Source organism: Panicum virgatum, chromosome 5N (assembly GCF_016808335.1).
Source record: "Panicum virgatum strain AP13 chromosome 5N, P.virgatum_v5, whole genome shotgun sequence".
Classification (NCBI taxonomy): domain Eukaryota; kingdom Viridiplantae; phylum Streptophyta; class Magnoliopsida; order Poales; family Poaceae; genus Panicum; species Panicum virgatum.
Window position 1 is genome coordinate 23,008,751 of NC_053149.1, and position 27,144 is coordinate 23,035,894.

A 27,144-nucleotide genomic window follows, 5' to 3' on the forward strand; every position below is an offset into this window, starting at 1 on the left:
TCTAAATCCATACTCAAAGGGAACTCATCAAAAATGCCATTTTATATTGTATCACGGGGACAACACATATAGAAATGAAACCGGTGGGTGCAATCATCACCAACGGTTTATGAACCAGCGGTAATGAGTCCTCCCGTCTCCGCTGGTTTTGAAACCGGCGGTGATGACCCCTTCTATACCACCGATTTAAGTCCAACGCCTCTCAAACCGGCGGTGATGCTGATTTCGAACCGGTGGTGATCGGAGGCGCTGGAGTAGTGCTTAAGCCCGAGGACTTACATGCACAATTGATTCACAAATATATCAGGCCATAACTTTCAATGCCGACAGTTCAAATTGGCGTCCCCTATGGCAGGTACGGTGTTGTCGCGAATCCAGGCTCCCTTTTGAATACGACTGATGAGCGCACCATTTGCCCACAGCCGCGGACTAACTTTTGAATATGCCTAGAGATCCTACTCCACAGCAAGCCCAGGCCCCAGAGTACCTTTTATGATCATTGACGCCTTTTTCTATCTGTCTTTCTATCAGCAAGGAATGATCCCATTCATCTTAGGCCAAGAAAGTACAGAGATTCCTCGCCTTCTGCGCCGCCCCTCGCCGCACTTTCTTATCGTCCCAAGATATCCAAAGAACAAACCTCTCAGAGTGATCGAACATGAGAAGATAAAAAGGATCTGCTCTAACAATGCTGCTACTGCTGGATCCATTGCTAAGTCTCGAGAGAGAGAGAAGACGGAAAAAGGTGGTATCTCATAGCTCTCTCCTCCCAAGCAAACCACACGTACACCAGTCAGATTCCTTTACCTGGGGGGCTACAATCCCGGGCCACTATAAATTCAGGCTCCACACAGCAGAGGCTTGCGATGTGTCTCACGCTTTCACTTAACCAAGAAGGCTCCCCACTGCGCTGCTTCCAGACTTGCACACAATCTGTACGCGCTAGAGCTACGCAATCTCTCCCTTGAAGATCGAAGAAGTTAGTTAGCTAGCTAGACAAGTCGTGGAGGCCTCCACCGCGGACCACGGCAAGCACAAGCAGAAGGATGGGGACCAGACCACCGCCGGCGCGTGTCACGGCAGCGACAGCGACAACAAGGGCAAATCAAGGGCCGACCTCTACGCGGGCGTGGTGGCGCAGCGGGTCCTGTACCGGCCGACAAGCCGGTGCCGCGGCGGCGGTAACCCGAGGAGGGCGGCTGCCGGCAACGGCAAACCGCCGAGCAGGCTCAGCAAGATGTCCGGCGCGGCAGAGGCCACCTGACCTTGAACTAGTAGTATCACAGTTGCTAGATAGTGACTGCTGGGTGCCGCTGCATGGTGTTATGTCACGTGGTGTTATGTATGTATGTGCACGTGATTGGAACAAATAAATGATACATAATATATACTAGTAACATGTACGTGCAGCACGCACGTATACTTAAAAAAGTTTAAAAAGATGTTATTGAACTTGAATTTCATATCCATGTAACACACATGGTACTACCGAAATTTTTATTCAACCAACATAAATGGCAAAGCATATGCTGAACGCATTATTGTATCAAAGTTTAATTCGTTGGAAACTCTAGCCGCCGGCCATGCAACTCTAGAATATGATGTTCCGGCAAGCATCATCATCTGTGATCTGACATCATTTCATATTGCTCCATCAATCTCTACAAACAAGGACATTTTGCCTCTCCAATCATGGCCCAACTGACTCCCAAGAAACACTATACTCCTGTAGATCTGATCACGGGCCGCATGACCTGATAAACCCGCCGTCCGAAAAAAACTCGATCCGACCCGACCTGATCAAGTGACGGGTCGGGTATGGGCCGAAACATTTAACCCGAAACACAAAAAAAACTTGATCAAATCCGAAAATTACACACAAAAATACGGACGAACATGACCCAACCTGAACGCGACCCGACCATGTCATATGACATAGGTTGGTCATGAGCCAACATTTTTTGACCCGAAACCCGAAGTGACCCGACCCGATGGATGATCACAGAACGAGCAAGGGCAAAACTGTTTTATCTACTTTAGACACAACATCTCTGTTAAGGTAGGGCCAACATTTACATAAATTCATAGTCATGTGAAAATACTTTTGTATATGTCAAATTGCATCACATTTCAATCAATTCTGGTCCCTTGTTTCCATAAATCCCAATCAATAAAAATGACCATCCTCTCGTTCCAATTTCAGAGAAGCAATTATGATTTCATCCAATACCAATCTCAGAGAATCAGTCTTTAGGATCCATGTCTGCATCTTTATACATCACAAAAGAAAGACTAGTCTGCATCCAAATCACTGCAACCCAACACAAAAACTGGATTCTCCTCCTGCGATGGTACCTTTTCGATTGTCGAAAAGACTGGGAAGGGGTGATTGGGGTCAGGCCGCCAACAGCCCTACGAAAACACCAACCCGAACGTGGTGGAATACAAAGGCCTGGTCGGAGTTGTCACCTCCGGGGCTATCACAACTATATGTGGGGTTGGGCGCAACCTCAGGTAACCGATAGTATAGACACTACGTCTACACTATCGATTACTACTCTAGGCACATATGAAAACCAGAGCATTCGGTCGTATGGAGATCCCATGCCAAAATATAAACACTACACTTAACCATGCTTAACTAACACACTGAAATATGAAATAGATAATCATGTGTTGACACGAAACGATCACACACCAAGCCCGAGAGCCCCGTACGCCAAGCTCGGACTGCACTTGATTCAAACCAAGGCGTGCCAGTCAATTTGACCTGTAAATTGACAAGGAAACAGCAAACAGTCAAATTCAAGAGTGTATCAGATGGATTTCCGAATCACCCTTACACAACATATCGGCAAGGCTCTGCCGATACAGAAAACGACAATAGATCAGATATAAAAATCGTGTAATAAAGGCGATCTACAGGGAATCGGCAAAGAACTGCCAATACCAGTGAGCAACTAGCCGGCTAGATCTTGAGCCGACACGTGCCAGATAACAATGTACAAACCCACGAATGTGTGGATCTGAACAAAGCTAAGCTTGCAACCGATCTAATCATCTTTACAAGGTTTATCGTGATAAACAAGGAGCTTACAGCCGATTAAACAGATCACTAAGCCGGGTAGTTTGTGAATAGATCTAAATGAGAAAACAGCGATACCCCGAAATCAAAGTTTAGATAATTTCGGTAAATTTTGAATAGATCTGAACGAAGCCACAACGATGCGCCCGGAAGCTAAAGCTCAGATTTACTCGGTAAATGAAAACTTACCAGCAAACCAAGTCGCTCGAATGTGAGGCGTCCTTGATAAGCTTGAAAGAACTCGCGGAAGAAAGAAAAAAAGGGTGGCGAAGTCACCTACGAGAAAGTAAATTGCAAGTAATACAATTTGTTTGTTTGGATGTGTATCAATCTTTACAATAGCCGGGGGGGTCCATATTTATACCCCACGCTAACACAATCCTAGCCGATCACGACAAAACATGATTCTATTCTATAAAAATAAAACTGACTCTAAACTAAGATAACTCTTGCCAAACCGAAACTAAAATATCTGGTCAATTTCCCCTTCTTCGGTCAACTAGATCTTCAACGGTGATGTACGACCACCCCCCCCCCCCAAATCCACCAATCGTACGACACAGAACCTTTTCTCTTTTGCAACACTCTTCCTTGACACATGTCAAAATCTGGTGTCAACACATGCCCCCCAATTTCGGAGTAAAAATGCCCTTTTTTACTTTGAAATTAATCTTTGTCATGATTACGCTGCCGAACGGTCTTCTCATTACTGCAATCTCGCTTCCCGTGCGGGTGGCGTACGAAAATCTCATCTTTGCCCTTAACCTTTCGCCTTCTCGTCCACACAACAGGAATCTGCCGATTCACCTTCCGTCCTTTTACCCATACGCTCCTCAATTAAATCCAAGGGTAAAAACTGTACCGGCGCACTGCAACCGATTCATTTTCATCACTTTGGGATATAAATTACCCCATTAGCACTGTAGTTTCCCCATCAGCTAGAGCCTTCCTTGCCTTCTTCCTCCTTTAGCTCCTCCAAAAACCCCAGCCTTTCCTTCTTCTCCCGAGTAGATGGCCAGCAACAAGCGTGCCAGCGAGGGCTCTTCCGGTGCTCCTCCGCCGCTCCGTCCCCATCTCGCGTAAGATGCTTCCCCTTTTCTGCTAATGCTGCACTTCAAATCTGCATCTGACCACTTCCTCTTTTCTGTAGAGACGCCAACGCCAAGCTCCCCGCCAACTTCCAAGACCTGGACAAAAGTACCCAGGGGCTGATCCGCGACCTCCTCCGCCAACGCAACGAGGCCCGCCGCGATCTTGATCGGGCGCAGACAGATCAAGTCGTCATCCGCGGCTAGCTCTCCAACGCCGACACCAAGGTCGCAAGTAAGTCCTTCTGACCATGTCTTCTCTTATGATCATCTCCGAGTTCTTGCTCTAATCCCTTCATCTTCCAGACTTGGAGTCGCAGGTCCAAGCCCTCCTGGACGCTTCCCGAGTCACCATAGACTCGGTGAACGCAAAAGGGAGCACCGTCGCCGCGCACTTGCGGAACATCCCGGCCCGCGTCAAGGAGGTTGCCCGCTACAGAGCTCACAAGGGCGCCGCCAGAGCCATCGCCGTCGTCTCCACCAAGTCCGAGGCTGACTGCCGGCAGTGGGAGCCGGTCTTCCCCGAGTGGGGTGCACGGCAAGAGGCCTTCGAGGAGCTCGTCGATGATCTCTACTTCCCTGCTGACGCCATCGTTGGTGACATTAGCTTGGATGGGGTCATCGGCAACCTCTTCGGAGCAGAGTCAGATTAAGTTGTAATATGTAACAGCCTATCTGGCTCTTTTTGTAAATATAATCAATGGACGGGCCTCCTCCCCTTTCGCTTCCTGTCTCCGCTTTACCTTGATCTTCTTTTAATTTTCATTTTGCAATCCTCGATCGTCATACTGAACGACCCAATACGATTCATAATCAAAAGATCATCCTCCAAGAATTCTGATATCACAACAAAAAATCCAAACCAAACTTGAATCAGGTACTTGCCATTAAGCGCATTGAAAAACTCTTCTCCTTCCAATGTTTCCAGAATATATGCGTTTCCGGGAACACATCAGCTGATCTTGTATGGCCCTTCCCACGTCGGGGACCAGTTGCTGAACTTGGGATCTTTAGTTCCTATCGGCAAGACTAGTTTCCACAACAAGTCCCCTTGGTCAAAAGATTTGTCTTTGACTTTCTTATCATACCATCAGCCCACTCTAGCTTTATTGCCTTTGATATTGATGAGAGCGTTCAGCCGATGTCCAGCCAAATCCTCCAACTCGTCTTTCATTAACATGGCATAATCCTCAGTTGTCAACTGATCCTGAAACGTAACCCGTCTGGAACCAAGTCGAGTCTCCCAAGGAAGTATAGCTTCATGCCCATAGACTAGCTGATACGGGGATACTTTGGTAGCCCCATGGCAAGACATTCTGTAGGCCCATAAAGCTTCATTAAGAGTTGTATGCCACTTCTTTAGTTGTTCTTCAACTTTCCTCTTAATTAACTTAATGATCCCTTTATTGGAAGCTTCTGCCTGACCATTGGCTTGGGCATAATATGGAGAAGAATTCAGTAATTTAATTCCCATACTCGCAGCAAACTCTCCAAACTCCTCTGAAATAAACATACTGCCTTGGTCGGTCGTAATAGTATGTGGGGTACGAAACCGATAAACAATATGTTCCTTCACAAACTCAATCATCTCTTTGGATGTCACGGTCTTCAGAGGAATTGCTTCGACCCATTTGGTGAAATAATCTATTGCCACCAGTATGAACTTGTGATTCTTGCTGGATGGTGGATAAATTTGCCCAATCAAATCAATTCCCCATCCTATAAACGGCCACAGCTTAATAATGGGATTCGTAGCCGATGCCGGTGCTCTCTGTACATTACCAAATTTCTGACACCCTTGACAACCCTTATAATAAGTGAAACAATCTTCTAACATGGTTGGACAAAAGTATCCATTTCTCCTGATCATCTACTTCATCTTATACGCCGAATGATGTGAACCACAGACACCTTCATGTATTTCTCCCATCAAGACCTTAGCTTCTTTCTTCTCAAGGCATCTGTGCAAAACTCAATCAATCATCCGGTAATATAATTCCCCTTCAAGCAACACATATTTAGTCGCCTGAAATCTAATTCTTCGGCTGACTTTCTTAGAGGGATCTCCCAAATAATCTATAATCTCCTTCCTCCAATCATCAGCAGGTAATTCCAAAGCCATCACACCCTCCATCGGCCGATAACCAGAAGCGTGCTGTGCTAGTCGATTGGCATCACCATTATAAAGCTTGGGCATATGTTCTATGGTCACCTTTTGAAATTCTTTCAGCAATCGGCAACACTCTTCATGATAAACCCGCAAAATATCATCCTTGCATTCGTATATGCCAATCAATTGATTGACCACTAACATGGAATCTCCAAATATCTGTACTGCATCGGCTCCAATTTCTTGCAACAACCGAATTTCTTTAAGAAAAACTTGGTACTCAGCCTGATTGTTGGTAGCAGTCCTATCGTAAAAGATAATTCAAACGTTGCTCCTCGAGGCGACACCAAGACAATGCCAATACCAGATCTAGCTCCACAAGATGATCCATCAAAGAACAACGTCCATGGAACTAGATCAACTACCCCCAATTCTGGCCCATAGTGTTGAACAACAAAATCGGCCATGCTTGTCCTTTAACCTCTTTAGCCGATTCATATCTCAAATCAAATTCTGATAGGGCCAGAATCTACTTTCTAATCCTCCCATTCAAAATCGGCAATGAGAGCATGTATTTAATAACATCATCTTTGCTCACCATGACACACTCAGCCGATAACAGATAATGCCTAAGCTTGGTACAAGAAATGTATAAGCAAAGCCACAATCTTTCAACAGGAGAATACTTGGTTTCAGCATCCAAGAGTCTTCTGCTGACGAAATATATCACACATTCTTTTCCTTCAAACTCTTGAATAAGGGCCGATCCGATAGCACGTTCATCAGCCGATAAGTATAATTTAAATGGCTTGTGCTTTTGAGGTGGAACCAACACAGGAGGCGATGTCAAATAGTGTTTGATTTCATCCAATGCCTTTTATTGTACCTCTCCCCATACAAATTTCTGATCGGCCTTCAACTTCAACAAAGAACTGAACGACTGTATTTTACCGGATAGATTAGCAATAAACCTCCTAATAAAATTAATCTTGCCGATCAATGACTGAAGTTCAACTTTTGTTTCTGGAGCCACTACTTTGTTAATGGCTGTAATGGTCTTCTGACTAATTTCAATTCCTCTTTCATGAACAATAAACCCAAGGAACTGACCAGCCGATACACCAAATGCATACTTGTTAGGATTCATCTTCAATCCATGTCTTTTAGTACATTCCAAAGCTTTGCGTTGGTCAGCTAAATGCTCTTGATGCCCTTTAGACTTCACCACAACATCATCAATATAAATTTCTACAATCTTGCCGATGATCTCGTGGAAAATATAATTCATGGCTCTCTGGTACGTTGCTCCAGCGTTCTTCAACCCAAAGGTCATGACAATCCATTCGAACAAACCAACATATCCCGGACATCTGAATGCCGTTTTATGAACATCTTTCTCAGCCATGAATATTTGATTATATCCGGCGTTCCCATCCATGAAGCTAATCACCTTATGCCCAGCAGCAGCATCCACCAACATATCGGCAACTGGCATCGGGTAACCATCCATCAGTGTAGCTTTGTTGAGATCTCTGAAGTCAATGCACACATGTAGCTTCCCATTCTTCTTATACACAGGGACCACATTAGATATCCATTCAGCATATCTGCATTGCCTGATGAACTTTGCTTCTATTAACTTCGTGATCTCGGCCTTTATATCTGGTAGGATCTTAGGGTTACACCGTCTTGAACCTTGTTGATGTGGCCGATATCCAGGTTTAATAGGTAACCGATGTTCAACAATAGATCGATCCAAACCCGGCATTTCATAATATTCCCAAGCAAAACAATCTTTATACTCTTTTAAAAGCTTTACCAATTTTTGTTTATACTCAGGATCTAATTTGGCACTAATAAATGTCGGCCTTGGTCTATCTCCATCTCCAATGTCTACTTCCTCCAAAGCATCGGCCGACGTGAACCCTGTTGGCAGTCCTTAGCCTCACAGAATAAATCTGCAAGCGTACGGATACCGATGTAGCTTTCACCTTGGAGTATTCCAGGGTATCAAATCCACGAGGAACGAGAAGTGTACTAGTAGTGACTCTTGTTTATCCAAGGGATATGACGGGAATGAAGAGGTCCAGACAAAATAGGTAGAGGTGGTCTAACGTCATCTTGCTAACTACTCCTATCAAGAATACTTGACTTGTACTCTAGTTGCTTTGGCGGCTGGAAGAGGAAGGACTTCAGAAAGGGATGAGAGGGGAGTCCAACGGCAACCTGCAACTACTACTATGAAAACACCCGAACGTGGTGGACTACGAAGGACGGACAGGGCTGTCACCACCTGCCGCCTACCACAATGGTTCTGTGGTGTGGAACACAACCCAAGGTAACTATCAAGCCTAGACACCGTGCCTACACGATCAAGTCACTGACTTCTGCCTCACGTTAAGGCAAGAAGAGACCCCAAATGGATAGAACTTGCTACCCACGCAGACAAGGGATCCCACAACTAGAGAGACCAAGTATTCAACTACTAATAAAGTAAAGGAGAGAAAGCAATATTACTAACAAAAGAAGAGGAAATTACTCGAACTGGAGCTTCATTCCTCGGAGGCACAAAGTTGGAGAGGGGCCGACACTCTGGCTCCTCTCTGGACTCTCACCTCGCCTCTCTCCCTATTTCCTAAGATATGTGGAGTGCTACGCTTCTCCTTAGACTTGCTTCAATTCTCTGTGCTTTGGAAGTGAGGTGAGGGCTGCTATTTATAGTGCTTTGGAGGTCGGTACTTGAGCCAATGCGTGGCTTGCATGCAGGTACTTCAATTGAGGTAACTTGCACGCGAAGTTGAGCACGTGGCATGAAAATGTCAGGCTGGCTGGCCTCCCTTAGTCCGGTCGGCCTCTTGATCCACCGACTTTTGATCGAACGCCCAATATTCCTCCTTGCAACGTCGGTTGGAGCAACCTCCTACTTGATTTGGTCCAAATGGCCGAAAAGTGAGGCCGGCCGGCCTAGAATTTCCTTCCCAGGCATTGGATCAACCGTCATTGTTTGATGGACGGCGTGGTGTTGCTCTCCCATGGCGGTTTCACGTCGGTTGGCCGTTATTCATGCGAAATGTGGGCCCTTTGATCCATGTGACAAGCTCATCCATCCCTCCACTTGTCTTAAGCTTCATCCAATGGTTGGCATTAGTTCCTCTTGTGTTTCCTTTGCATGTAGGTGCAGATGCAACCTTTGGATAATCAGCCCAACATGGAACGGACACTTCAGAAGCCCATTGGAAGGGCAAATGAGGCCTTTCGGACTTACTTTCACTTTGGGCATGTGTCCAAGTGTTTGGGGGTCTATTGGTGAGTCCCCAATGCAATGGTACTGAGTGGAGACTGATTTGTGGAAGTGCCAGGCTGGCCGGCCTTGTCTAGGCCGGCCGGCCTAAGTCAGGCCGACCGACCTGACAGAGCCGTGTCGGTGATCTTCCCGGAGGCATCATTTTTCCGTCCGGACTCCGAATTGGGTGATCCAAGTGTCTATTTTGATCATCACGATGAGCTCTTCAACATGGTGCTGTCAAATATGTGATTTGAAGAATTTTTGTACCATGTCCAAGTGTCATTTGTACCGAGACGTCTGAATGAACCTTTATTTGTATGGCCTCAACTGCTACTTCACCAATAATGGTATTTGTGCACCATTTTACCTATATTCCTGGCAAAACATGGTGGGACACAAAACTCGTGGAACTCATTAGTTTAAAAAAAACTTTATATCAAAACTTCTTCAAGTTCCCTCATTAATGGTAATGGTTGGCGGCCAAAATGAGCGTATAATGGGCATCAACAAACCCATGCCCCAACTTTCCTTCATCTTCTAGGAACTAAACCATTAAGAACGGTTTGGGAAACCGACTGCTTGGATCGGTAAAAGCATAGTAGCTATGTTAACAGGTGCAGTCGATGATCCTGATTGCTGCCCATCATCGGCCTTTGGCTTGACACGCCAAACTTCTGACCTGACTCCTCTCCTAGGAGCCTCCTTTCTCTCTTCTTCCAGTGCCTGTCTGACGCAGCCTTTGAACTCGCCTCTTCTGCGATCTGGTCAAACCCGCTGGACACCACTGAGGCCGATCAATATTATCATGAATAGGCTCTCTTTCTAGATCCCTGCGATGTGGATACTCATCTGAAACCCTTGCATTAGCAGTCTGTTCAACCTGATCATCAGCAGAAATCCTTTCTCCTGCAGGATCACGTAGCATGGTCCTGCCCCCAGCCGATCATGCACTGAAACCCTGCCCCCAGCTGATTATGCACAGAGACGCGTCTATCATTGCTCCTATCTCTGATGATCGGCCCACGAGGCCTCTGGTCGAAACATGCCTTCTTGTGCGATCGGTCTTCACGGTAGAAACCGTTGCACTTTGGACAGTTTTTCACTGTTGGCAGAGTCAAGCCTTCCTCCCAACAGTACACAAAGAAAGGACATCTCCAATGCCCTTCATGTCGTCGTGCAGACTCTTCTCTATACTATCTCCTCTCTTGATCACGTTGAAACTTTTTCAGCAACATCTGAGACGTGACCTTCTTCTTCGGTGCCGCTTCTTCGGTGCCGCAGATTCCTCTTTTTGTTGCGGCTCTTTTCCCTTGGCTTCATCGGCCGTTATCTGTGCTTTGGGGTCAACAACCCCAGATTCCTTGGCCGATTGTGACGTGAGCACCTTTGTCTGCAATGCATTTCTTTTCTTTCCAACATCTACCATGTTTGCAGAAAACGGATGCCCATCAATCTTCATCGTCTTTTTGGGTGTTTCAAACTTGAGCCTACCCTATTCTATAGCCGATTGTATCTATTGACGAAACACTTAGCACTCATTTGTATCATGAGATGTTGCATTGTGCCACTTGCAGTAGTTGATATTCTTCAACTCTTGATCTATTGAGATCTTATGATATGGCTTCAGTTTATTATGCCCCTCTGACAGCAACAGGTCGAAGATCTTGTCAGCTTTGGTAATATCAAACCCATATTTTTCGGGTTCTTCATTACCAAATGGACATGAGATCGTCTTCTTATTGTTCTGAACCCATTCGGCCGATCCCACCATCTGGTCATCATCTGAATCAGAAGTGTCTGAATAGTCAACAAAATTGACTTTCTTATAGAAGTTGCCCCTCTTCTGTTCATACGGTTTAACCTCTCCTGTCATCCTGTGAGCCATCTGACTGATGCTGTAGAACTCATGGGAAGCATACTTCTCCTTGATGTGTGGTAGGAGTCCTTGGAAGGCAACTTCTGCAAGCTGCTGATCAGATAGAACCAGACTAAAGCACCGATTCTTGACATCTCTAAACCTCTGAATGAAGGTAGCGACTGATTCATCATTCCTTTGCCTCAAGTTGGTCAAATTGGTCAACTTCATCTCCTCTATACCAGAGTAGAAGAACTGGTGGAACTGCTTCTCCAGAATGGCCCAAAATATAATGGTGTTGGCCGGCAATGTCGTGAACCATGTAAAGGCCAATCCAAAGAGAGACATAGGGAACAATCGCACCTTCAATGCGTCGTTCTGAGCTACTTCTCCACACTGCATGATGAATTTATTGATGTGTTCCACTGTGGAGACCTCCCCCTGTCCGGAAAACTTGGTGAAATCTGGAAGCTTGTACTTATGGGGCAACAACAGTTGATCATAAGAAGCTGAATATGGAGTCCTGTACATTAGATTCTGCTGCTTTGGCTTCAAACCAAACTGATCTCTCATCACTTCAGCAATCTTGGACACCCAGTCGATCTGGTGGCCATCAGTTGATACTGGCTGTAACGCTGGTGATGCTATCGGCAAAGCTGACGGTGCACTGGGCGTAGTCATCGGCTGAGCAGCCGATGTGGTCCGTGCGACTTGCTGAGTGGCTTGATTAGACGGTGATTGGTAGAGCACCATCTCATTACCATGACTATTCTGTGCTGATCTCTGATTAGGTTGTTGCTGTGCCACAGGAGGTATGTTGGGCACGTTCACGTGACGCACAAAACCAGTTGCAAGATCATGAAACACCCAGGTGACTCCATTGGCATGAGGAATTCTATTTGCCAGGACCTCTGTAGGAGAGTTGGGCTGTATCGTCATCGCCAGATTCTGCTGTTGAGGTGTCAGCCATGGGGCCGACACGTTGTTTGGACTTGCTGGTGCTGGCGCTGATGCAGGCATAACCGACGGCTATGAAGCCGGTGCGGACTCTTGAGACTGGGTCGGCTGTGGAGCCGATGAGCTTGGCTGCCCCATTGGAGATGGAATCATGTACTCTGGAGGCATATCAAATCCAGTAGCAGGATCCCAGCCAACCGGGTACCCTGACATGTAGCTTCCCTGTGCACATGTAGCCATTGGCATGGAACTGGTGTACACAGGAGAAAACTGAGTTGATGCTGCAGTACTAATCGGCTGTGCATCTATGATATTCACATCTGCCTGAGCCTGAGGGTCAATCTGTGATGTCTTAGTAGCCGATCCAGTAGGGGGAAAAACCATTTGACTGGCCGGTTGATAGGCCGGTCCCACGAAACCAAGCATCCCCCTATCTTGCAGCGTCTTTTGCACATCATCATGAACAGAATTAGCCATGATCGGAGCATGATTCACAAAAGCTTGTCCGATCGCTTGATTCATCAGATGTATCACCCAGTCCTCCTTCTGTGACTCATCATAGGGTGGAAGAGTAGGAAAATCATACTTTTTGATTACCTCTCCACTCATGTTGGTGCTGTAGGATAAAAGGCACCGCTGCTCATAAGCTTCAATGGCCACTTTGAGCTCTTCCTTTTGCTCTTCCTTTAGTTTATCCTTGTCAATCGGGATCTGGTTCTGCGGAGAAACCTTTCCCTTCTCTTTAGTTGACATCTTGATGTTCCTAGTCCCACCGGGCGTGCCAAAAGATTTGTTGACGCGAAATGATCACACACCAAGCTGAGAGCCCCGTATGCTAAGCTCGGACTGCACTTGATTCAAACCAAGGCGTGCCAGTCAATTTGACCTGTAAATTGACAAGGAAATAACAAATAGTCAAATTCAAGAGTGTATCGGCTGGATTTCCGAATCACCCTTACACAACGTATCGGCAAGGCTCTGCCGATATAGAAAACGACAATAGATCGGATATAAAAATTGTGTAATAAAGGCGATCTACAGGGAATTGGCAAAGAACTGCCGATACCGGTGAGCAACTATACGGCTAGATCTTGAGCCGACACGTGCCAGATAACAATGTACAAACCCACGAATGTGTGGATCTGAACAAAGCTAAGCTTGCAACCGATCTAATCAGCTTTATAAGGTTTATCGTGATAAATAAGGAGCTTACAGATGATTAAACAGCTCACTAAGCCGGGTAGTTTGTGAATAGATCTAAACGAGAAAATAGCGATACGCCCGAAATCAAAGCTTAGATAAATTCAGTAAATTTTGAATAGATCTGAATGAAGCCACAACGATACGCCCGGAAGCTAAATCTCAGATTTACTGGGTAAACGAAAACTTACCAGCAAACCAAGTCACTCGAATGTGAGGCGTCCTTGATCAGCTTGAAAGAACTCGCGGAAGAAAGAAAAAAAGGGTGGCGAAGTCGCCTACGAGAAAGTAAATTGCAAGTAGTAAAGTTTGTTTGTTTGGATGTGTATCAATCTTTACAATAGCCGGGGGGTCCATATTTATACCCCACGCTAATATAATCCTAGCCGATCACGGCAAAATACGATTCTATTCTATAAAAATAAAACTAACTCTAAACTAAGATAACTCTTGCCAAACCGAAACCAAAATATCTGGTCAATTTCCCCTTCTTCGGTCAACAAGATCTTCAACGGTGATGTACGACCACCCCTCCCCCCCCCCCCCAAATCCACCAATCGTACGGCACATAACCTTTTCTCCTTTGCAACACTCTTCCTTGACACGTGTCAAAATCTTGTGTCAACACCATGAAGACATTTCAGTAAATAGAGAAGATAAATATAAAGCACTTGAGTCTTACAAAGGGGCCGAGACAAGATTTGCCACACCGCCGAGGGCTCTTCCAACACCTTGTACTACTCTCCCTAACTCCCAATTCCAGCTAGTACTACACTACTACATCTTTGGAATGGTGGCGTTGCTCCTTGGTGGTGTGTGTGTGTGTGTGTTGAGAGGGGTGAGGGAGGCCCCTTTTATAGTGCTAGAGGTCGGTTCCTGCCATCCATAAATATGGAAACATCAGCAACCGCCTTCTAGAGGATAAGAACGAGCTTCCCACCAAAATGCACCTGGACGGGAGGTGGTCCAGGTTTGGCCGACCCATGGGGTTGGCCGGCCCCACCTCGCCGCCTCTGGTCACCGCCTTCGTGTGGGTCACTGCTAGGTGGGTCCTCTTCTCTGATACGTCGGTGCCGGGGCTTGGTTGGTCTGTTTGCTCTATCATGTGGGCCTCTTTTGGATGTGTAATGCAGGATGTGATCTTCTGTGGTTTCTCCTGTGTATTCTTCTTATTTTTTACTTATTCCGGACTTGCGCTCCTGAAATAAAAAATTCACCAACACTCATGGAATTCATTACTAATAACTCCTACCACTACTGTTGATGTCATTCTTTATGTTTTCACGCAGGAGTTGATGGCATATATTTTGCACCTAAAGATCGAAAACAAGCTCCCCCACACTTATTCTTTGCTCGTCCTCGAGCAAAGTCATATGTAACTATGAAGCATGACTTCAAAAGATGTGATGCTAGCATAAAAGTTATTCCATGTCATTCCTCATACCTGTGGATTTTTGAAGTGTCTACCATGTCGCCTTGAGCGATTATGGAGGGGAATGGCTTAGACACCCAGGCATCACTACCCAACTATGAAGCATACTTGGAGTTTTTATAATTTTTGCAAATGAAAACATAGCTCGAACTTCTCCTCAAATGGTACTCTCAACCCGCTCAATGGTGTTTTCACCCTCATCAAGGCTTTGATAATTTGCCTTTCTTTCGTACTTCTAATAGGCATATGTGGAGCTCTAGGTAGGGAAAGAGTAAGGCATACTTGCATTGTATATATTGCTAAGTCAAACAATGGATCCATTGGAGAAATATGTCATACTCTTAGATCAAATGTGCATGTGTGTGGTTCTAGGTGGAGTATTTGGTGGCTAATGTAATTCTACTATACTCATTAAAAGATATATCTCTCTTCATTGGCACTTGGAACATTTTTGTGAGAACATGGTCTATCTTTATTCTCATCTTTCTCTTCCTTTTTTTTCTTTCTCTCTTTTCTTTTTTTATTCTTTCTTTCTTTATCCTTCTTTTTTTTGATAGCCTCATGCCTCTTTTTGCAGCAAAACTTTTTGAGAGAGATGTCAATAAGGATTCACAACATTTATTTTGATGCAACCTAACAAGCGTATTTTTGTTCACTACCAGTGTCAGAGTAGAACATTTTTGGGTGATCTAATGAAAGGCATGTTTTGCGTCTACTCCTAGTGTAGGAGTAGTGCATTTATTTGGTGGAGTGTACATGATCTTGATCTTGAGTGCATTATAAATTTCTCAACACAGGTCAACAAAGTTTGATAAAGCTCAATAAGAAAACAAGCAGCAATGTGGAAAGTTTATATCATAAAACACATTTGGCCTTGGTAGGAATTTTCACCAATGAGGAGAAGTAAGGCTATTAATTTTATGTTTTATCGAAAGGTAAACCTCCAAGAGCTTACATAGAAAAGATAGGATTTCTTTAGTCTTACCATATCTCACTTCACAACAACTTAGTTGACATGTTTTCCTAATAGAGCTATATCCACAGGTAACAAATGTATGAACTAGGAATAAAGTTTATACTAGCCAATCTTTATAAAGTCAAGTTCATAGTTTGGCAAGATTTTATTTCATGTTGTAAGTTTGATTAACATGTATGACACTTTTATGCATAATCAAACTTATAGGAGCAAAACATGGGTGAGAAAATGGAGTGCAAACCAGCGTGCCCGAGAGATGGAATAGTAAGGTCGGGTTCCCCCACACTTGAGTTTTATGTCATTTGACACTAAACACCAAGGGCGGATGTTTAAAGCACCTCCTTAACGTGAATTACTGCACCCATGATCTAGGCATCGTTCATCCTTCATTCCTATAATTGTTAGTGGCACATAATACCCGAAGGGAACTTGTCTAGCACCAAGATTAAGTTTATTATTATGGGGGATAAGGGAGGTTATTGTTTTATTCTGAAGCATTTTTTTTCATATATATTGATGCATTTCCAAAATGATTTGAAGTTAAGAATGCATCAGAAGTTTGATAACTACCGATTTACCTTCAGCAAGGGCTTACCATTTTAAGTCCGTTGAGCAAGACTTCTCCATTTGGATTTAGCTTGAATGCTCGTTATCCAATCCCGGAGATGAGGATCTGGTTCATTGCACTTCTTGCCTCCACCATGCCATCGTGATCTTTTATGTGGTTTTTGGCTTGGCGGGTGCATGATTATTTTTTTTATCAAGGTTTGATTCAAAATTCACCAAATGAATTTTGATCTACCTTCATTTGAATCCATCTCAAAAGACTTACCCTTATGGTTTTGAGAAATTCCTATAGGGGTTAGTCCAGGCATGCATCCAAAATTTATACTTGCAGCTTTGGTTCAATTAATCAAATTAAACTCCATGTCAAATTTGATTAAGGTAGGCTTTTAACCTAAGCACCATTCTTAATTTAAAAGCCTATGGAAGTATGTACAGTACTCCCAAACCGAAGCATACTAGAATAGAAAAAGGGTAGCAAGAAAATGATAAATTTGAGATTGATTCAAATGGATGTGCGAACATTGAATGATGGATTAGAGAACTAATTTTTTATATGCAAAACAATGCAAACGGGGTGGATGAATGCATTTAAACAAACATGCCATGGTTTCAGAAAGAGAAATTAAATGAGTGATGAGATGCATGAAAATCTAGGCTTCAGCTTTTGCTCGTAGCATCGACCATCTTACGAAAACACCATACCGACTGGCATAGCCAACATATGATGCCGAGATGGTCCCATTTAACATCCGTCTACTACGAAGCTAGACTAGGAGCATCGAATAGATAGATAACAACAAAATTGTCATCTACCTAGACTAGGCATGGCACCCAAATACAACTCAAAGACTAGGAGCCACCCGAGGAAAGCACTAGATAAATGATGAATCACAAACATGCAGTGGTGAAAATGAACTTGGGAATCAAATGTTTTTGGATTGGTTCTCTTACCTTGATCGATTCATCACTCACAATTTATGGTTGAATTGTGAGAAATGCAATGAAGTCGTTCCGTCACGTATGATGGTCTTATTTTCTCATGACGGCGACCTTCTCTCCGTCTACATAGAGTTAGTGTGTATACATATACATATGTACCTATCTATGAGATGGCAGGGTGGTGGTTTGATTATTCATGAAAAATTAGGCACCCTGGGCTTGTAAAGATACTCTTTTTTTATATATGTCCACAAAAGCTAGTGGTAAACTAGGCTAGCAGATATCAAGGTAAATATCAAAATCTTTACGCCAATTGCTTCCCCGGCAATGGCGCCAGAAAGCTTGTTGGCATTTGTTAACGCAAACAGATAAATTCGCAAGTGAACGGATGCCGTTGTAGCTTTCACCCAAGAGTATTCCAGGGTATCGTATTTTTCCTCAGGAAAGCAATGGTTAAAGAAGTTGATAAAAAGCCATCACATAAATGCTAGCTAGTATACCGACTAGACTAATATGGGGTATAAGGTGAAATAGGAGTTTTGTATAAGTGACACACAGAGAAGAACTCCATGATAAGATAGCAGAGCAGACAAGCAAAGCTAGGAGGTCAACGATAGAGGTCAAGGTTCCTATTTACTTCTCCATTACTGCGGCTCTACTCTGGTTCGTACCAAAGGGGTTAACAAAGCAAAGGTGTTGGCACTCCTTAAGTACCCATTTTATCCCTTGTTTATCCTTGATAAATGGCATGAATTCAATATCAAAATCACTAACCATCCTAACCCCGGCCTAATTATTGGTCATTTTCATATTTACACATATATTTTGGAGGAACTTCGTTTTTGCAGATTTTTGGCCTATTTTGGAGCATGAAATGATGAGGCCCGTGATCGAGCGCTAACACGGAGAAAGATGAAGGCCAAAGCCCAAAGGAAGGACCAAAGCCCATGTTGATTCGAAGACCATTCATGCACATCCACCTTTCAAGAGAGCCCAAGGACCAAAGCACGAAGCTGTAAAACTCTGGGGACTTAAACAGAAGATGCTGGAGCTTGGACGACAAGCACCCATATCTAAATCACGGAGATAATGACGTCTAAAGCCCACATGTAAAGGTGAAGAAAGTCAAAATGTTGAGAAAAGCCACATGGAGGAAGATGGGCTTGAGATTTGGAGGTTTACCCATGAGATCAACTCAGCCCGAGAGATATTCGCGCAAACAGCATGATCTTTGGGTGCGGATTCAGAGACTTAAACGGCCTCTAATGGAAAAAGGTTGAATACCAAAGTTGTGGGCCTCGATGAGAGCTTCGATTTGGACATATGGAAGGCCCAATTCGGGTCAAGGAGCTAGGAGATATGGCCCCCGAAATACCTACTGCGCAGACAAGTCCGAAATCAGACAGATTTTCTTCCGAGGCTGTTTTGGGGATCATATCTTCGTTTACAAGGAAAGCAATTAATACCAAAGTTGGAGATAATTTCTTGGCATACAATCTGGACACCGAATTTGCATTATTTAGAGTCCGGACATAGGAGATATGGCGTCGGCAAGGAAGGGTTGCGAAACAGGAAAATCTGGACGAGGCTGATTTTATGGAAACCAAGTTTGCTTCTCTCCCAAGGAAGATCTCGTGCAAGGCAAGGTGGAACACGCCCCAAGGCTCCCCAAGGGCATAAATACAACCCCCTAGGCGCCCAAGGGAGGGGATCCAATCCACCCAGAACTCGACGAAAACCTAGGGCTAAGACCGGAGGGAGACGACGGCCGCCGCAAGTCTTCGAGGGTACCTAGGAGATGGCTTAGGCCACCCCTAGCCGCCATGGCCTCCCTGCGAGGTTGTGCCATGGTGGGGTTCGAGAGTCATCCCCAACATTCGTCGGGGTATGTATACACACGATGGTGATATCAATCTACTCTTTATTCTAGTTGTCTCGGCTTTGGTCTACTTCAATGCATGCTTTCTTTCTCATATGTAATGCATCCATATGTTCATAGTAAGATTAGATCTATTCATGGTAATTAGTCTACATCTTGCGGATACGTTGAGGTAGCATGTTTTAGCTAGTGGTTGATTACCCTGGTGTGGTGATAGCATGGCGGAGGGAAAAGTTCTAGCAACGACATGATGTGGAATATGATCGATGGCGAGTACCATGGGAGTCTGGGCTAAAGCTTTGGGAAACCTTCGGCGTCGACACGCACCTCGCACCGGCGACCTTGGGAAAGTAAGCCGCTTGCGAGCTGCCTTTCTGAGAGATGATTTCGTGTACCTTTAGTTGAGATGCAATCTATGCTTTGATCACCTTTTTCACTAGAACCGTACCTAGAGACGATAGGCCGTAGCTCCTTGGTTGTGTTATCTCATCTACGGTTGTGGGTGTGATGAACACTTATGCTTCATTCATATCTATCAAGTGTTCAGTTTATATGCAATCTTCGCTTCATGTTTAGGATAGGTTCGATAGATTAGATGGTAAACTCTAGTCGGTTCGCTTCCGATCCACAGATTGATAAACCTTGGGGGAGTACTCTAAGAGAAAAGTTACCACGATCCGTGCGCTTGCGGTACGTAAATTGGCGCTTTAAGAAGCGTCAACAAGTTTTTCTGGTGCCGTTGCCGTGGATCGGCAACTCGAACCCTAGGGCGATCTATCTAGTTTTTTTGGACTAACCCTAATTTTTATTATTGCATATACCCTTGTTTTATTGTTTGTGTCCTTGAAAGCATGTGGAAAAAGCTAGACACCAAACTTGGACTTCGAGAAGTCCATAGTCCACTTCAACAAATTTCAACAATCGGCAACAAGATGATCGAGGAGCCTCGACATGGAACATTGACAACGTCCATATCGACATGACGGCAACAACATCAAGATTCGCTCTTTAGTGGTAGGTGCTAACTTTTGTTAGTGGCCCAGCATCCGTTATCGATGTCCCCACTCCCCAAAGCAAAAGATGATAAATAAGATACGCCACCGTGTCAATTGATTTTAAAGACTGATGTTTTTGGGAAGAATTGTTTGTTCCAGCAATAGGTATGAAGCATGCCCGCGAAGAAAATCGTGCGATCATCATCATCTATGGAGTGTTACTGTTGTGATGAGTTTTTCGTCCAAGAACAGAGAAGTACCATGAGCAAATAATAGATTAATTTGAAGCTCCATCAAGTCTTCTTTCCAACGGAACAAGAACCATCAGCTTTGGAGATCGGTGTGAAGAGTTATGATAAAATCTTTCAACGCTGCGCGTTCTGAAATCCCTGTGGACAGATTGCAGCGCCGTAATAAAACAAGCATAACTTCTTTATCCGGAGTCCAATCGGGGCGAATAACCACTTGTTGGAAAGATAATTTGATGCACTTTGCAATGGAGTAGAAGTTTGGTACATTCTCTGCACTGGATGAAGGGGAATTCAACGAGGACAGAGGCAGTAGCAATCGACGAAGAAGGTGATGATGATGTCAAAGGATGATTGGAAGGATGTGTACACAAAAGATGATGATTTGAAGTTAACCAAAGCTGGAGGCAACAAGATTAGAAGAACCACAGCACCACCTATCTTCTCCAGTGGGATGCTCGATATACTTCTAATCGAGTGATGCTATCAAGGAACGAAACCGTTCGGATCATCAACACGAAGAACATGAGCATCTTCTAATCCCGACACCTTGGGTAAAGCAAGAACAACGGAGAAGACACATTATTGAAGTCGCGATATTTTCTGGTAATCAATGGTGATGACCTTGAAGTCTAGGGATGCACGACACTATGCTCCAAAGACCACATGATCGAGATCATTGACATCTTCGGATTAATTCACAAGAAGATATTATTCTCATCAATGTCCAGCTCGACCTCAGAAGCAAATAGTGGCATATTTTTGGATATTCAAAAGCCCCATGAAGTTCCGGTTCCAACAGATCAAGAATGAAGTCGATCGAAGTTTCCTACAAGAAGTTATGGCCAAAACATCGAAGGTCGTGCACTCTGAAATTTTCTGGACAGCACGCAGCGCTAAAGTAAAACGGTCGTAACTCTCTCGTTTGGACTCGGTTTAAGATGAATGACCACTCGTTGGAAAGGTGATTTCATAAACATTTCAATAGATCTATATTTTGGTATATGTTCTGTTGAGTATACAGGAGAGATTCCATGAAGAAGAGGCAGGAGCAACACGATGAGAACAAGATAGAGAAGATGACCATGACAACAATGAAGGGGAGCTTGGGTGATGCTTTCATCAAGCGTACATGATAAAATGCAGAGGCTTGGAGCAGAGGAAGAACCCCAATGACATTGGCAAATGAAGGCACAAGCGGTCGACTTTCGACAAATGAAGATGTTGCAAGCAAACCACGATGGATTACAAGAGGCGACATCAAGCTGCATGGACACTTCGGTTTCTCGCATGAAGGACCATGGCTTCGCATCAATTAGAAGGTATGTGAGAAAGTAGAGCTCTATGACTTTAAATGAAGCGCTTTGCGGGAGGCAACCCGATCTTTTATTTTATATATATATATATATATATATATATATATATATATATATATATATATATATATATATATATATATATTAATATGACCGTCTACATTGCACTCTTTAATCGGAATATCAAGTAACATTGTACCATTGCTCTAACAAAAACCACAACTTCATGTTGTTCATTCTAAATATTATTGAGGGAGCACTTTGTTATTTAATCTTGGGAAACTTGTAGACCTTTTTGTGTGCCTATTAGTGTTTTGAGTCTTTTTCTTTGTGTCTTTTTAGAGAGATTTATGAAGCATTGCACCACCCTTTGATTCTAAACTTGTGGCTAGTTAACTTAGGCTAACTTTTTGTTTTCTTTTAGACCACCTCATTATGCCATATCATTTTGTTCACCCACCTCATGTTGAATTGCATAACATGTTGTTCGTCTCACCCTTGCATTGCATTGCATTGCATGTTGCATAAAAAAAACTTTTTCTAAAAAAACATTGACTAGCCTCGCTTTTGAGATCCTAAAACCCTTAGGAAAACCACTCATAGAGCAATCCCAAAACCATAGGGTATGTTTTTCATTCAAAAAAAAATCTAAACCCAACACTCGCTCTTCAAAATTTTTGTTTTAAACCAAAAATATAGGAAACCCATAAACTTACTTCTAAAACCTTGTTAGATCGGTTGCTTGATCCTTTTTCGATAAATAACCTTTTCATTGACAAAAGCCTCACTTCTTATGAAGTGTCGCGGAGACTTTTTGTCACTCTTAGCAATTGTTTTTGAATAAGCTAGTTGCGGAACGACATCGAAAGGTCCTTTCAACCCTGCTAACACCTGTTTTTGCTAACTTTGTATTTGCACTTTGCATCCATTCCATTGTTCATGCACTCATTTTGCTAGCTTGGTCTCAATCTTATTGATTTATGCTTTCCTATCTATGTAGTGCTAATCATGATAACATTTACCTTTTGCAATCTTGTGTAAACATGGTGTTTAGACATGATTGAAGACCATCATCATTTAGTTACCAAGCTATGAGGTTGCATTTGGTTGGTTTATAAGCTTTGCAATGCGCTTTATTTTTTCTTGTGCTATGAAGGCCTATTGATCTTGGGATAGACATAGTGTTTTGACCTTGGTTAAATAAGTCTTTTTGGCTATGGAGAAGTTCGGCAACCTAGTTGTAAACATGGTGTTTAGAACTAGGTGTAAACATTGTCTTTGTTTATATACATTCCTCTCAGTTGCATTTACACTAGCACACACGTACACTCACTAGTTTCGCTAAGCTAGCTATGCCACAAATTGAGATCTTAGGAATGGTGGGTTTGTTGGCATTTGTTTCTACTCCCGACCATCACCTTGGGGGGTAGACTGTGCACTTGAATTGTTTTGCAGGCATGACAAAGTGTTCCCATGAATTTGTGATCAAAGAATAAATCAAATAAGTCAACATCTCCAAAGTTCGAGAGCAAGGCCCGCAGTTTTCATCAAATTTTGCGCATGGACAGAGACATACAAGGAAGAAAAAGTTGATATTCAGAAGCTCCATGAAATTACCATTCTAACGCATCCAAGATCAATGAATATGAAGACCCGTACAAGGAGATATGGCAAAAACTTTGGACGCTGCACGTTCTGAAATTCGGAACAGATTGTAGCGCTGGGATAAAATGGACATAACTCTCTTGTTCGGAATCAATTTTGGGTGAATGAATACTCATTGGAAAGAAAAATTCGTGCACTTCGCAATGGAGCAATGTTTCAGTATATGTTCTGTTCTGGAAATTGAAAGAAAAATTCGTGAAGATGAGGCAGCAATGGGACAACGAGGAATTGAAGGAGGCGACGACGATGAGAAGCAAGGGTTGGGACCTTGACTTAGTACAAGAAGAAGTTGAAGGAAATTAAGGAAACAAAGGTGAAGACACATTGAAGATGATATTCATACACATGAGGGAAGAACTTCAAGAATTAAAAGATGGTCCATCTTCTCCTTCCACGCTTAGCATCATGCTAAGCATGGGGGAGGATTTTGTGGACAAGGAAGAAAGATCTCATGGAGTAATATAATCACGGTTGCCACAAGATGCTCATGATTCTTCTTCCATGCTTAGCACAATGCTTAAGTATGGAGGAGGCCGCGCTACACTTCATTACGAGCATCGAGAAGGACGGTAATTCTTCCTCAACTCTCTCTTTTTCTAAATGCTTGTACATATATGCCTTCAACCAAAGATGCAACCTTTGTATATCTCTCCGTATAATAACATGGCTACTAGGAGTACAACCTAGATTTGTTTTTGTTTTCAATGAATGATAACCACCATCACCTTGAGCTCACCACGATGATATTCTTATATGCTCTTGCTTATGGAAAAGTGATGAAAGTTGCTACTTTGTTTTACCTACGCTATTTTGTATATGACTTGACCATTTTCTCTCAATTAAATGGAATTAAAATGATTAAATACCGGCTCTTTTATTTGTGGAGGTTAAATGACTAAATTCTAAACCCACATATTCTATGTTGCTCTTTGATTTGAGTCTACCGATGAGCTTACACCTTGTGTTGTTTAATTTGAAAACTTAATTCCTATGCTATCTACATTTGTGAATTTCTTGCAAAGTTCTACCTACCAAAGCCTATACATACATATTTTTTTATGATGAAACTTTTAGATTGCAAACTTATATTTTGATGAGTTGGATTAAGATTGATTTCTTTGGTATGAGACTAAGAAGCCGGTCATTCCATTTTTTTGTGTAACCTTCTTTTTGCTAGCCTATTTATCCATGCATTGTGAGTTTCTACTTCGGGAATTTTGCAAACCTCGCTGGATATCCACCCTAAACCAAAAATATCTTTTTGTGATTACCTCCTTGACCACAACCCAATTTGAGTATGGATTATCATTTCGACGGAATCAAAAGAATCAAGGGCACCATGTAAAGAAAAGTTTTGGGAGACAAGGCTCCCCGGAGATTCAAGAGGTTCTACGAAGAAGAAGGTGAATTTGAGATACTTACCCTAGCTAGTTGGTTCTCCCAATATTCATACTCGAGGACGAGCATTCGTTCAAGCATGGGGGATGGCTGGGTAAGTATTCTATGTTATCAAAAGTTCTAAGGAGTAAAAAAAATAAAAAAAGGGAGAAAAGAAAAGAAAAAAGAGAAGAATAAAATGCTCCTTAGTTCTTCTTGGCTTCATTAATTTTCCAAGTTACTTTGAAGAACTATTCCATACTCAAATCTTCCAACCATGTGCAATCCGATAACGAGAACTTCATTTGTGTCTCGGGATCATCCATTTGCCATTTGCACATGTCCACCTATCTAAATGTGTGTGTTTCATCTTTCTCCCTCTCCAACATTATTTTCCAATGACCTTTTTGACTAGTCTCGGTAATTCCATTAGATCTCTCTCTTAGTTTGACAATATTTCAGATATAATGTTTTGCTAGGATTGTTTTTACCTACCAAGCTCCACATAAGCCTTCCACTTTTATATATGAGTAGAATAGGTTGAAGACAATCTATTGTAGGCTTGAGAGACTTGATGAGATGAGTATTTCCATGATCTTTTGCAAGAGAACCTCACTTATGTTTGATATGCATTCTTTTGAAAACTATTCACGATGAAACAAGGTAAAGGTTTGAAGTTCGCTTAAATTTGAGAGCATTGCATTTATCTATTATTGTGGCTTGTTCTTTAATTGCTAGTCTATCTTCTATAATGAAAAAGTAGCCGGTCACAACATGAACTTAAATACTAAATACTTGAGAGAGCAATATGTCTTGTTATGTATGACTAAGTGCAGAGAGGACATTGAGGGGCAACGCTGATTTCTTTATAAGCAAAGTTCCTGGACTTACTCGAGGATGAGCAAGGTTTAAGCATGGGGGGAATGTTGTCACTCCTTAAGTACCCGTTTTATCCCTTGTTTATCCTTGATAATGGCATGAATTCAATATCAAAATCACTAATCGTCCTAACCCCGACCTAATTATTGGTCATTTTCACAGTTGCACATATATTTTGGAGGAACTTCGTTTTTGCAGATTTTTGGCCTATTTTGGAGCATGAAATAATGAGGCCCGTGATCGAGCGCTAATACGGAGAAAGACGAAGGCCAAAGCCCAAAGGAAGGATCAAAGCCCATGTTGATTCGAAGATCATTCATGCACATCCACCTTCCAAGAGAGCCCAAGGACCAAAGCACGAAGCCGTAAAACTCTGGGGACTTAAACAGAAGATGCTGGAGCTTGGACGACAAGCACCCATATCTAAATCACGGAGATAATGACGTCTAAAGCCCACATGTAAAGGTGAATAAAGTCAAAATGTTGAGAAAAGCCACATGGAGGAAGATGGGCTTGAGATTTGGAGGTTTACCCATGAGATCAACTCAGCCCGAGAGATATTCGCTCAAACAGCATGATCTTTGGGTGCGGATTCAGAGACTTAAACGGCCTCTAATGGAAAAGGTTGAATACCAAAGTTGTGGGCCTCGATGAGAGCTTCGATTTGGACATATGGAAGGCCCAATTCGGGTCAAGGAGCTAGGAGATATGGCCCCCGAAATACCTGCTGCGCAGACAAGTCCGAAATCAGACAGATTTTCTTCCGAGGCTGTTTTGGGGATCATATCTTCATTTACAAGGAAAGCAATTAATACCAAAGTTGGAGATAATTTCGTGGCACACAATCTGGACACCGAATTTGCATTATTTAGAGTCCGTACATAGGAGATATGGCGTCGGCAAGGAAGGGCTGCGAAACAGGAAAATCTGGACGAGGCTGATTTTATGGAAACCAAGTTTGCTTCTCTCCCAAAGAAGATCTCGTGCAAGGCAAGGTGGAACACGCCCCAAGGCTCCCCAAGGGCATAAATACAACCCCCTAGGTGCCCAAGGGAGGGGATCCAATCCACCCAGAACTCGACGAAAACCTAGGGCTAAGACCGGAGGGAGACGACGGCCGCCGCAAGTCTTCGAGGGTACCTAGGAGATGGCTTAGGCCACCCCTAGCCGCCATGGCCTCCCTGTGAGGTTGTGCCATGGTGGGGTTCGAGAGTCATCCCCAACATTCGTCGGGGTATGTACACACACGATAGTGATATCAATCTACTCTTTATTCTAGTTGTCTCGACT